The 13719-nt window shown below is 45.5% G+C and overlaps 1 non-coding gene across 1 annotated transcript; it reads right to left on the bottom strand.

Annotated features, from left to right (window-relative positions):
* Positions 1–11108: 11108 nt before the first annotated feature.
* On the bottom strand, positions 11109–11182 carry trnan-guu (transfer RNA asparagine (anticodon GUU)). Its single transcript has one exon. It is a non-coding gene; the product is annotated as a tRNA-Asn (tRNA).
* Between the last annotated feature and the right edge of the window lie 2537 nt (positions 11183–13719).

Genomic DNA, 13719 nt, shown 5'->3' with positions numbered 1-13719 from the left:
TTAGACTGTAGTTCGAGTATTGTAAGTAATTTCATGGCCCTTATCTGAGAGATGCAGTATCCAGATGATGTTCAAGCAATTTTTCCGGAATTATTCCGTATGTGGAGCGTTTAATTGCTCTGCGCTGGTATATGCTGGACTTTAGAGGGATCGTGGGGAATGAGAGATCTCCCAGAAACATATTAGATTGCAAAAGAGCTACACTGAGATAATCTGGATATCCTGATTTCTTCAGTGTGGGAATCGATATCCAGAAGACAAAGCGTCAGAATATAGGGATGTCTATTTCGAACAGAAACTTCTATAACAAGATGATGATGAATATGTGGAGTTCCTTATAATGGATATTTGTTAAGGCTATGTCATTGTTTATATCTAAAGAGGGCCTTGATAGATTTAGTTATTTCTCCACAGGTGAAGTGTCGCCTCACCTGGAAGGACTGTCTGGGGCCCTGAACGGTAGTGAGGGAGGAAGTTTAAGGGCATGTGTAGCACTTGTTCCGCTTACAACGATAAGTGCTAAGAGGGAGATCGGTGGGGAGGGATGGGGGGGACGAATTGACAAGGGAGTCGCGTAGGGAGCGATCACTGCGGAAAGCAGATGGAAGCGGGAGGGAAAGATGTGCTTAGTGGTGGGATCCCGTTGGAGGTGGCGGAAGTTACGGAGAATTATATGTTGAACCCGGAGGCTGGTGGGGTGGTAGGTGAAGACAAGAGGAACCCTATTCCTAGTGGCGTGGCGGGAGGATGGGGTGAGAGCAGAATTGCGTGAAATGGGAGAGATGCATTTGAGAGCAGAGTTGATGGTGGAGGAAGAGAAGCCACTTTCTTTAAAAAAAAAAGGAGGACATCTCCCTCGTCCTGGAATGAAAAGTCACATCCTGAGAGCAGATGCGATGGAGACGGAGGAATTGCATTTTTGCAAGAGATAGGGTGAGAAGAGGAATAGTCCAGATAGCTGCGAGAGTCTGTCGACTTATAGTAGACATCGGTAGATAAGCTGTCTCCAGAGACAGAGACAGAAAGATCTAGAAGGGGAGGGATATTTCGAAAATGTGCCAGGTAAACTTGAGGGCAGGGTAGAAGTTGGAGGCAAAGTTAATGAAGTCAATGTGCTCAGCATGCGTGCAGGAAGCAGCGCCAATGCAGTCGTCGATGTAGCGAAGGAAAAGTGGGGGACAGTTTGGAGCATGGATTGTTCCACAAAGCCAACAAAGAGGCAGGCATAGCTGGGACCCATGCAGGTGCCCATGGCTACATCTTTAGTTTGGAGGAAGTGGGAGGAGCCAAAGGAGAAATTATTAAGAGTAAGGACTAATTCCGCTAGACGGAGCAGAATGGTGGTAGAGGGGAACTGGTTAGGTCTAGAATCCAAAAAGTAGCGGAGAGCTTTGAGACCTTACTGGAGGGGGATAAAAGTATATAGGGACTGGACATCCATGATGAAAATAAAGCAGTGATGGCCAAGGAACTTAAAATCATCGAAAAATTTCAAAGCATGAGAAGTGTCAGGAATATAGGTAGGAAGGGATTGAACAAGGGGGGATAAAACAGTGGCGAGGTATGCAGAAATGAGTTCGGTGGGGCAGGCCATGCACCTGTTCTGCAGTAGTCCCCACTAATCCAAAATACCCGGCATGCTGTATCCATCACTATTCTGAATCTACCAGATTTCTTTCCCACCTACACTCATCCATTAGCCACAGCATATAATACCACAATAAAATCTATTTTTTTTAAGAATCAACACTTCACTAGATGCCTCATCTCCCACATTCCCCGCTTTCACATCTCTCCATGGTCTTCCTCCATCTGAATCCACGGAAGTGTCTGTTTTACCCTAACATCCACCAGATGCAGAAAATTCAAATCTCGTAGCTTCAGCAGAGAAAACGTTATTCACTATTTTCACTTTCTGAACTTCTTGAGACTTTTGTAAAACTGGGCAACCTAAATGAGCAGATTTCTGTACACGTGCACCGTTGTAGCATCTTGCCTCAGCACCAACGTCACAATCCCCATATTCATGTTTACATCTGTAATTTGCACATTGCAATTCCCCCTGCAAGAAGAAGGAACATATCCCACCTTTGACATTTAAAACAATGCAACGGTGGAGGGCCGTACTGTCTGACCGAATAACAAATGCAACCTAAATGGACTTTTGACGGTTGCAATTCATCAAAAAAGCATAACAGAAGAGGCAAATACTTTCCCTTCTCTCAAAGTCTGTAATCACTTAGCCAAAGCTATCTTACCCCCTCTCAGGTCATCCAACTATCCTCCACACACACACACACACACACACACACACACACACACACACACACACACTCTAGCAGTGAAATGCTCCCCATGCCACTGGCTGCAACACAAGCCCAAAGCATGACGATCCACCCCCGTGCTTAACAGTTGTAGAGGTGTTCTTTTCATGAAATTATTCATTCTTTTTTCTCCATACATACCTTTGCTCATTGCGGCCAAAGCGTTGTATTTTACCTTGACCAGTCAACAAAAGTTCTATCTAAAATGCATCAGGCTTGGTTAGATGTTCCTTTGCAAACTTCTGACGCTAACCTTTGTGGTGAGGAGGCAGGAAAGGTTTTTTTCTGACCGACTCTTCCATGAGGGTCATATTTGTTCAGGTGTTGCTGCACAGTAGAACAGTGCACCTACCAATCCAGAATCTGATACATCTTCCTGAAGGTCTTTTACAGTTAGACGTGGGTTTTGATTTGCCTTTCTAGCGATCCCACGAGCAGTTCTCTCGGAACGTTTTCTTGGTGTTCCAGACCTCAACTTGACCTCCACCGTTCCTGTTAACTGCCATTTCTTAATTACATTACGAACTGAGGAAACAGCTACATGAAAACGCTTTGATATCTTCTTATAGTCTTCTTCGGCTTTGTCGGTATCATTTATTTTAATTTTCAGAGGGCGAGGCAGCTGCTTAGAGGAGCCCATGGCTGCTGATTGTTGGGACAAGGTTGGAGGAGTCAGGGTATTTATAAAGCTTTGAAATTAAATCACCTGGCCTTTCCCAACGATGACTGTGAACAAGCTATAGCCCTAACTAAGAACTAAGTTCTGAGTTGGATGATCAGCCATGATCATAATAAATGGCGGTGCAGGCTCGAAGGGCCGAATGGCCTACTCCTGCACCTATTTTTCTAAAAGTAAAAGTGGCAGGCCAACAAATCCAGGGCAAGCATTAAAAAGGGCCACTTTTCAACATAATTGTATAAGGGCTAAGAGAGTTGTAAAAGAGCGCCTGAAGGCTTTATGTGTCAATGCAAGGAGCATTCGTAATAAGGTGGATGAATTGAAAGTGCAGATTGTTATTAATGATTATGATATAGTTGAGATCACAGAGACATGGCTCCAGGGTGACCAGGGATGGGAACTCAACGTTCAGGGATATTCAATATTCAGGAGGGACAGACATGAAGGAAGGGCAGGTGGGGTGGCGTTGCTGGTTAAAGAAGAGATTAACGCAAGAGAAAGGAAGGACATAAGCCAGGAAGATGTGGAATCGATATGGGTAGAGCTGCGTAACACTAAGGGGCAGAAGACGCTGGTGGGAGTTGTGTACAGGCCACCTAACAGTAGTAGTGAGGTCGGAGATGGTATTAAACAGGAAATTAGAAATGTGTGCAATAAAGGAACAGCAGTTATAATGGGTGACTTCAATCTACATGTAGATTGGGTGAACCAAATTGGTAAAGGTGCTGAGGAAGAGGATTTCTTGGAACGCATGCGGGATGGTTTTTTGAACCAACATGTCGAGGAACCAACTAGAGAACAGGCTATTCTGGACTGGGTTTTGAGCAATGAGGAAGGGTTAATTAGCGATCTTGTCGTGAGAGGCCCCTTGGGTAAGAGTGACCATAATATGGTGGAATTCTTCATTAGGATGGAGAGTGACATAGTTAATTCAGAAACAAAGGTTCTGAACTTAAAGAGGGGTAACTTTGAAGATATGAGACGGGAATTAGCTAAGATAGACTAGCAAATGACACTTAAAGGATTGACGGTGGATATGCAATGGCAAGCATTTAAAGGTTGCATGGATGAACTACAACAATTGTTCATCCCAGTTTGGCAAAAGAATAAATCAAGGAAGGTAGTGCACCTGTGGCTGACAAGAGAAATTAGGGATAGTATCAATTCCAAAGAAGAAGCATACAAATTAGCCAGAGAAAGTGGCTCACCTGAGGACTGGGAGAAATTCAGAGTTCAGCAGAGGAGGACAAAGGGCTTAATTAGGAAAGGGAAAAAAGATTATGAGAGAAAACTGGCATGGAACATAAAAACGGACTGTAAAAGCTTTTATAGATATGTAAAAAGGAAAAAACTGGTAAAGACAAATGTAGGTTCCTTGCAGACAGAAACAGGTGAATTGATTATGGGGAGCAAGGACATGGCACACCAATTGAATAATTACTTTGGTTCTGTCTTCACTAAGGAGGACATAAATTATATTCCAGAAATAGTAGGGGACAGATGGTCCAGTGAGATGGAGGAACTGAACGAAATACATGTTAGTAGGGAAGTGGTGTTAGGTAAATTGAAGGGATTGAAGGCAGATAAATCCCCAGGGCCAGATGGTCTGCATCCTAGAGTGCTTAAGGAAGTAGCCCAAGAAATAGTGGATGCATTAGTGATAATTTTTCAAAACTCGTTAGATTCTGGACTAGTTCCTGAGGATTGGAGGGTGGCTAATGTAACTCCACTTTTTAAAAAAGGAGGGAGAGAGAAACCGGGGAATTATAGACCGGTTAGCCTAACGTCGGTGGTGGGGAAACTGCTGAAGTCAGTTCTCAAGGATGTGATAACAGCACATTTGGAAAGCGGTGAAATGATCGGACAAAGTCAGCATGGATTTGTGAAAGGAAAATCATGTCTGACGAATCTCATAGAATTTTTTGAGGATGTAACCAATAGAGTGGATAGGGGAGAACCAGTGGATGTTGTATATTTGGATTTTCAAAAGGCTTTTGACAAGGTCCCACACAGGAGATTAGTGTGCAAACTTAAAGCACACGGTATTGGGGGTAAGGTATTGGTGTGGGTGGAGAATTGGTTAGCAGACAGGAAGCAAAGAGTGGGAATAAATGGGACCTTTTCAGAATGGCAGGCGGTGACTAGTGGGGTACCGCAAGGCTCAGTGCTGGGACCCCAGTTGTTTACAATATATATTAATGACTTGGATGAGGGAATTAAATGCAGCATCTCCAAGTTTGCGGATGACACGAAGCTGGGTGGCAGTGTTAGCTGTGAGACGGATGCTAAGAGGATGCAGTGTGACTTGGATAGGTTGGGTGAGTGGGCAAATTCATGGCAGATGCAATTTAATGTGGATAAATGTGAAGTTATCCACTTTGGTGGCAAAAATAGGAAAACAGATTATTATCTGAATGGTGGCCGATTAGGAAAAGGGGAGGTGCAACGAGACCTGGGTGTCATTATACACCAGTCATTGAAAGTGGGCATGCAGGTACAGCAGGCGGTGAAAAAGGCGAATGGTATGCTGGCATTTATAGCGAGAGGATTCGAGTACAGGAGCAGGGAGGTACTACTGCAGTTGTACAAGGCCTTGGTGAGACCACACCTGGAGTATTGTGTGCAGTTTTGGTCCCCTAATCTGAGGAAAGACATCTTTGCCATAGAGGGAGTACAAAGAAGGTTCACCAGATTGATTCCTGGGATGGCAGGACTTTCATATGAAGAAAGACTGGATGAACTGGGCTTGTACTCGTTGGAATTTAGAAGATTGAGGGGGGATCTGATTGAAACATATAAGATCCTAAAGGGATTGGACAGGCTAGATGCAGGAAGATCGTTCCCGATGTTGGGGAAGTCCAGAACGAGGGGCCACAGTTTGAGGATAGAGGGGAAGCCTTTTAGGACCGAGATTAGGAAAGACTTCTTCACACAGAGAGTGGTGAATCTGTGGAATTCTCTGCCACAGGAAACAGTTGAGGCCAGTTCATTGGCTATATTTAAGAGGGAGTTAGATATGGCCCTTGTGGCTATGGGGGTCAGGGGGTACGGAGGGAAGGCTGGTACAGGGTTCTGAGTTGGATGATCAGCCATGATCATAATAAATGGCGGTGCAGGATCGAAGGGCCGAATGGCCTACTCCTGCACCTATTTTCTATGTTTCTATGTTTCTAACAAGCTAATTAAGTTCTGAGACCTTGGTAAAAGTTATTTGAGAGCTCAAATCTCTAGTGGTGCCCAAACTTTTGCATGGTGCTCCTTTCATTTTATTCACTCTAAAATTGTACGAAACAAAAATAATTAAAAAAATCTTGCTTAAAATGTTGAAAGGTACGTTTCATTTTTAACTTCATGACTTTTGGAGTTCAGTTCATCTTCTAATCATTAAACTACTCATAGTCAGAGAAATTTTGACCAGGAGTGCCCAAACTTTTGCATGTCACTGTATTTCCCGCCAAATCGATTCCATACTTAACTCCCCATCTGCCCCATATGAATTTCACATCATCGGCACCCCTCAGTCACACCTTAGATGTTGCAAACCGCCAGCCAGCCACTGTTACTGTCACCCCAACACTCTGCAGGTGTCTCCTGTGCTACCCCACCCCCCATTATGCGTCCAAACCACAACCGTGACCAGTCGCCTTCTAGGACCCAGTTCCGACGGCCGGGCAGAGGTTTCCCCTGGATTTCTCCGCTCCACCACCTCAATTTACCGCTTTGGGCCAGGAGCCTTTCCATTCTCGGCTGCTTTAAGGTCGCTGCTGCAGCTGGGTGAGGGAATGGGACAGCGCATGTCTTCAGCTGGACACTGTCAATCAGGCCTAAGGGCGGGGCCTTTCAGGCATGCGTTCGACTGTCGATACAGTGCGAACCTCAGCCGGACCTTCCCCCAATTAACTTTATGAGGGTCTGAGCGGAGGTTCTGGGGACTGACTGCAGGAGGACGGGGTGGCTTCAAATCCGGAGTTAAACATATGTCCACTTGGATCGCTCTCTGCAAAGTGCTTCAGGTGTCTCTTTGCCTGTCTTCTGCACACAGTCACGCAGACGTACTAAGGGAGACGGCACGATTGCATTGAACGTGCGGGAGTTGATATCTTAAAGGAACAGCCGCGGTTTAATATATTCGGAGTGACGGAGTGTAGCTCCGAAGGGCGCTTAGATACAGACTCGCTGAGGGAAGGTCTCGGGAAATAGTTTGAACCGAACGTCTCTTTCTCTTGGGAAACTCTCACGTTCTGAGCACATTGCAGACTTGATCCATAGTCTCAATGACCAAGAACTGATCACTTCAATATCGTTTTTTTTAGTCATTTTACATTTGAAGCAGGAAACGGTCTCCCCATCGAGGAACTGAAGCCCGGTCTCCCACGTGGCGGGCGGGGATACTAACCACTAAACTAACGAAGAATATGCAAAGATATGGAATCTGTCACACTGATTTCAGGGTACAGGAGAGCTCACAGAGTCAAGCTGACGTTTGTTTGTTGAGTGTGGATCGGGCGCTTTTTATTCAACCCCTTCCTACTGTTTGACTGGAGGGGTCTCGGGATCCTTTAGCGATTCAGTCCCTTACTGTGTTCAATGATTGAGCAAAGGAAGGGATCCCATCAGTGTGGGGTTTGAAAGGACAATTTTAAGCAGAATTTGTTTGATGCGCGAGGCAGGACCCCATCAGTAGCTCTTCGACTCGCTCGGGGTCTGCTCTAACTCAATCTGATTCCTGGACTATACTCACCGTGTGTTGTATAGCTCCGACTTGTTGGAAGATGGCGACATAAATTTACCGGAATAGGACCTGCAGCATAGTGAGGAATGATCCGAAAGAAAGCATCTCCTTGACTGGTCGAGTCACATGGAAGCATGGGAAACGCTTAACTACTCGAATCTCTTACAACATCATGGAGCGATGGTGGTAAATACGATGTTCCTACATAGGTATATCGATATGTATGTGTGGAGCGATATGGAGAGAGGGACAAAGAGAACATCGCAGATGATAGCGAGCCAATCAACACACACAAAATGCTCGAGGCACTCAGCAGGTCAGGCAGCATCTATGGAAAAGAGTACAGTCGGCGTTTCGGGCAGAGTAGCTTCATTAGGACTGGAGAAAAATCAGAGTTAGAAGGTGAGAGGAGTGGAGGAAGAAACAGAAGGTGGTACGTGAAACGGGCGGGTGGGGGGGCGGGGGGCAGGGGTGAAGTAAAGATCTGGAACGTTGATTGCGAGGAGGAGATATTACCAGAAGTTCAAGAAATTGATGTTCATGCCATCAGGTTGGAGGCTACCCAGACGAAGAAAATGTGTTGCTCTTCCACCCTGAGTGTGGCCTCATCGCGACAGTAGAGGAGGCTATGGTCTGCCATGTCAAAAATAGAATGAGAAGTTGAATTAAAATGGGTAGCCACTTAGAGCCTTATGCCTTATGCCCAAGGCCTGAGTCGACGTAGTAGTAGCAGCCACTGGGAGATATTGCTTTTTCTGGTGGACGTAGTGCAGGTGTTCATCGAAGCGGTCTCCCATTCTGTGTCAGGTCCCACCAATATGCAGCAGGCCACAACGGTAGATGATCCCAAAAGACTCACAGGTAAAGTGTCGACTTACCTGGAAGAACTGCTTGGGACCCACAAAGGTACTGAGGGAGGATGTGTAGGGGCAGGTGTAGCACTTGTTTCACTTGCAAGGATAAGTGTCATGCGACAGATCAGTGGGGAGGGACGAACACATACAGGATTCATGTAGAGAGCGATCCCTGCAGAACGCAGAAAGTAGAGGGGGGAGGGAAAGGTGTGTCTGGTGGTGGGATCCCGCCGGATATGGCAAATTACAGAGAATCCTGTGCTGGAGTCGGAGGCTGGGGGGAGGTAGATGAGGACAAGAGAAAGCTTCTGCCTGGTGGAGGGAGCGAGGATGGAGTGGAGGCATACGTACTCAAAATGGAAGAGATTCTATTGAGGGCAGCTTTGATGGTGGAGGAAGGGAAGCCCTTTCTTTGAAAAAAAATACAATATCTCCTTTGTTCTTTAACGAAACGCCTCACCCTGAGAGCAGATGCGGCGGGGACGGAGAAGTTGAGAGAAGGGATGACATTTTTACAAGTAATGGGATGAGGAGAGGTTCAGTCCAGGTAGCAGTCAGAGTCTCTGTGTTCAAAATAGATATCAGTAGACAAGCTGTCTTCAGAGACAGAGACCGAGAGATCGAGAAATGGGTGGGAGGTATTCTATATGGGCAGATACATTTTCGGGCTGGGTGGAAGTTGGTGGCAAAGCTGATGAAGTGGATGAGCTCCGCATGGGTGCAGAAAACAGCAGAAATGTTGTCGGTTATGTAGCGTAGGAAAAGTTAGGGAGCGATGCTGATGTAGGCTAGAAGATAGATTGTTCCACATAGCCGACAAACAGACAGGCATAGCTGGGACTCATGTCAGTGCCTATGACTACACCTTTTGTTTGAAGGAAATGGGAGGAGTCGAAGGATAAATTATTAAGTAGAGACAAGTTCCGCCAGATAGAAGTTGATGGTGGTATAGAAGATCTGGTTGGGTCTGGTATCCAGATGGAAGCGGAGAGCTTTGAGGCCTTCCTGGTAGGGGGTGCACGTCCATAGTGAGAATAATATGACAGGGTCCCTATGTGGGATGAAACCAATTAGACTGCAACTGAATGATCGAGGACTCAAAATTAAACTAAATCAAAACCATAACATTAGACCCGGCAATTCCGTTAGTTCCAAGGATGTATCCCAAGGAAACGTACGTTTAATGGTCAAGGAGAAGTGGATCTTACATTCTCCTGACAAAAAGATATCATGTTCTTTCTTTTAATTCCTCTATCCTGCTGAATGTATAGGACAGCACATACTACAGCTCATGGATAAATTCAACTCCCCTGTTATGTCTTTTCAATGGTGCGCGAGTAGAATAAAATGGACCCCTGACCTCGCAATCTGCCCCGTTACGATGCTGCACCTAATTATTTACCCGCACTGTGCCTTCCCTCATGCTGTTACAGTTTATTCCGCATTCTGTTATTGCTTTAAATTGTGCTCTCTCAATACACCGTGTGAAAGAGAAGCTTTACACTCTATCTCGTGTCACATACTCCGTGGGCATCTTGTGACTGTCTTATGACCATGATGTAATTGAGTATCTTGTGAGCATGACGTAATGGTCTTGTGATGGTGGGATGATGTCATTTTCCCGCCGGTATCACGTGATGACATGTTCTCAACAGATATATAAAGGGGAACCCTGTTGTGACGCAGTTTCAGTTTAGTTCGTCAGGTACTCGGTTATGCTGCGTATTCGTCTCATGACGCAGTTTAGTTTTAAAATGGAGTTTTACTTTCTATTTTAAGGTGCAAAGATTGCTGCTGGCAGTTTCGCCAATCGCTGCCACTTTTGGGTGTTGCACCTAGGATTTTTCCTTTACAGTAGCATTGGAGAGTGAGGACTTTACTAAAGTACGAGAACCGGAAGGATCGAATAAATTTGGAGTCGTTCGGCGGTTTAATAAAGGATCGACCTTATTGAATATTCGTTCTGAAATGGTGAGCTGTATCTGAGATACCTCCTGCATGAGCAGGGAAGTTTGTGCATTGTTCACTCGCAAGGGAAATGTCAGTTCCGTTTTATTTCCTTCGTCATGAAGCCTTTGGAGAATCAGCAGTAACGACACGTCTTCTAAGAAATCCCTCTCCAGAGAAGTCGCTCCTTATTGACTGTGTAAGTCACTTGGACTTTCGAATTTCCCATTTTAAGACTGTGTTCGAATTTAGCACTTTAAGAATTGTTTTCGAATTTACCCTTTTAAGAACTGTTCCAGAGTTGCCGTATAGTAGTTAACTTCCGGTTAAGTTAGTCGTTTGAATACCTTTCGCCATTGTTGAACAGCGTTTTATAAATGTTTATGTTTGTTTATAAAACTTGACTCAATTCTATATTCATTGTTGCTGATGCCGTAACACACGGTACGTGACAAAAGCAATTTTAATTCCAATGAAGGTGATGCGCCAGTAGCAGGGAACGCCGGTGTCCCGACATCACACCGTTTCCCAACTGGCAACGTAACGCACCGCAAAAGCTGCTGGATCACCAGCGTCCCTGGGTGGGCTCGAACCACCAACATTTCGGTTAACAGCCGAACGCGCTCAGCGATTGCGCCACAGAGACAAGCAGGCAAAATCTAAATGGTCCATTCCAACTTTGGAAGATGGGGACTGGTAATCGATAGTATGTCGCGGCTTTTCACAATCGGCATAACTGGTTTGCAGCAGAGGGTAACGAACGACACAAAACAGAAAACGTTGGAACCACATACTTGTCAGAATTAGAAGCGAAAATTCCAATAGATTGCCAGTGCATCGCCAAAAAAAAAAATCGACCACGAGTACCCACTCCTGATGGAAGGATATTTTACATGGGACGTCATCACTGTGTCCCGGGACGGTTGAGGACAGCACCGATCCCGGGGTCAGAGAAACAGGACCGTTCCTGAACTAAAACCTGAAACTGCCGGAAATACTCCGCAGATTAGGCAGCGTCTGTGGAGGGAGAAACAGAGTTTACGTTTCAGCTCGATGGCCTTTCACAGCTCCGAGCTCGCAGTTAGACGGAAGGCGTCTCTCGGAGCCTTTGCAGGGTGGCCTGAGCTGGGTGAAGACAACGATATGACTCGCCCTCCCCTTTCTGACTCATTGAACTGTCAACCTCAATTCGAGCGCAACAACAGCTTTGTTTAACATTTAAAATGTTGCAGGGGCAGATGAAGCAAATATTTCTTGAAACATTGTTCTCTATCACCGCGTGTTACGCCGAATAACTCTGAGATACAGAGCTGCTGAGGGGAGATTCACAAAGCTAAACAGAAAGTCCCTTCCTCTCCGCAGATTCTTCCTTTACGGGGTCACTGCAGATCGACTGTTCCACATCCCCAAAGAACCGATAACTTCTAACCCTAACTCGGATTTAACCCCTTTAAACCTTTTCAATTTACTTCGAAAATTCGAGTTGCAATTACATTTAATACGGAAGTAGCAAAAACATTTTTCTGTCGAGGAAATTAACCCACGTTCTCCCCGTGACAGACGGGGATACTAACCACTGAACTAACGAAAATCCAATGCGAAAGAGCGATCTGACACTGGGATGTCCGAGCACACGATACTTCGAAGAGCCAACGATGTTTGTTCGTTGACTGTGGCACCGGCGCTTTTAACACATACACTTCTTCGTGTGCGACAGGAGAGGCCTCGGAATCGCTCCAATTAAGCCGTTCATTGTGTAAACTCCTAATCCGGCCTGATCGTGTGCTGAGGGGGAAAAGCATTCATCAACAGGATTTAACTGATGCAAGGGAATATTTCGTAGATTTTCCACTTTGCCCACACTGGAAAGTCTGGCTCTATTTCTACTCCCTAGATATAGGCAGGCACTGACGTCCGCAGTGTCAGTACTGAGGATTAAAAAGGGAGGTGCAGGGGCGTTTGCAGGACAGCTTTGAATCTGTGGACAGAACTGAATTCAGGATTCATCTTCGAGTCTCAGCGGGTACGCCACAGTTGTCACTGACTTCATTAAAACCTGTTTGGATGAGTGTGTGCCTACGAAACCATATTGTACACACCGGAATCAAAGGCAGTGGATAAACCAGAAATGCCCATCTTCGACCGTTACACACATGTAATGTAAACACTCTTGTCATTTCTCCTTCCCTTATTCAACTGAAGGCTGGTGGATTTCCTTGTATCTCTGCATAATGTGAAAGGTCGCGTTTTTAAAACGCACTGATAAGTGATAAATTTAGCAGAAGATCGTTTCGAGCCATCGACCTCGGGGTTATGAGCCTATCACGGTTCCTCTGCGCCTTTCTGCAACACAGAGTCATTGGAACTGCTGTGCAATGAATGTTGTGCTCATATGTTACGGGCTTATACCGTATTTCAATGACGGAAATGAAAGTTAAGCGTAGAGTAATTTCTTTTTCGGCTTTCGGCCCATTTATCAAAGTTCAGTGTAAATGCCGGGGATTGCACCCGGGACTTCATACATGCAAAGCATGCGCTCCCCCAGTGAGCTATATCCCCAATGTCAAACTAATGATGAAATCTTCCATCTGACCCGAGAATATCACAGAAGGAGAAATCGGCTACGTGCCCCATCGAGTCTGCTCCGCCGTTTGATCATGGCTGATCCATTTTCCCCTCCTCAGCCCCAGTTCCCAGACTTCTCCCATTCCCTATGATGCCGTGTCCAACCAAGAACATATCAAGCTCTGCATTAAATATTACTGCCCTCCGCAGATGTCTGTGGTGATACATTCCACAAATTAACCTGCGTCAGCATCTCTGTTTTAAATGGACGCCCATCTACCCGAGACTATGACCCACCGCAGGAAATACCTTTTCCACATCTACTGTGCCTAAGCCTTTCAACTTTCGAAAGGTTTCAATGATATCCCTCCTCCTTCTTCCAAATTCCAGTGTGTACAGACCCAGAAAAGTTCCTCATACGATAACCCTTTCATTTCCGGAGCCATCCTTGCAAACCTCCTCTCCATCCTCTCCAATGCCAGCACATCTTTTCTAAGATGAAGAGCCCAAGACTGTTCACAATACTTTCCCTTCAGGAAACCATACTTACTTTGCCCAGACTTTCTTCTGTGTCACCAAGTACTTCATAACCTCGTCTTAGTAGCAAATCGCAAAGAC

This window comes from Mobula hypostoma, chromosome 4 (genome assembly GCF_963921235.1).
Source record: "Mobula hypostoma chromosome 4, sMobHyp1.1, whole genome shotgun sequence".
NCBI classification, from domain to species: Eukaryota; Metazoa; Chordata; class Chondrichthyes; order Myliobatiformes; family Myliobatidae; genus Mobula; species Mobula hypostoma.
Note: the sequence above shows the minus strand (reverse complement) of the source record. Positions and strands in the feature narration are given on the sequence as shown.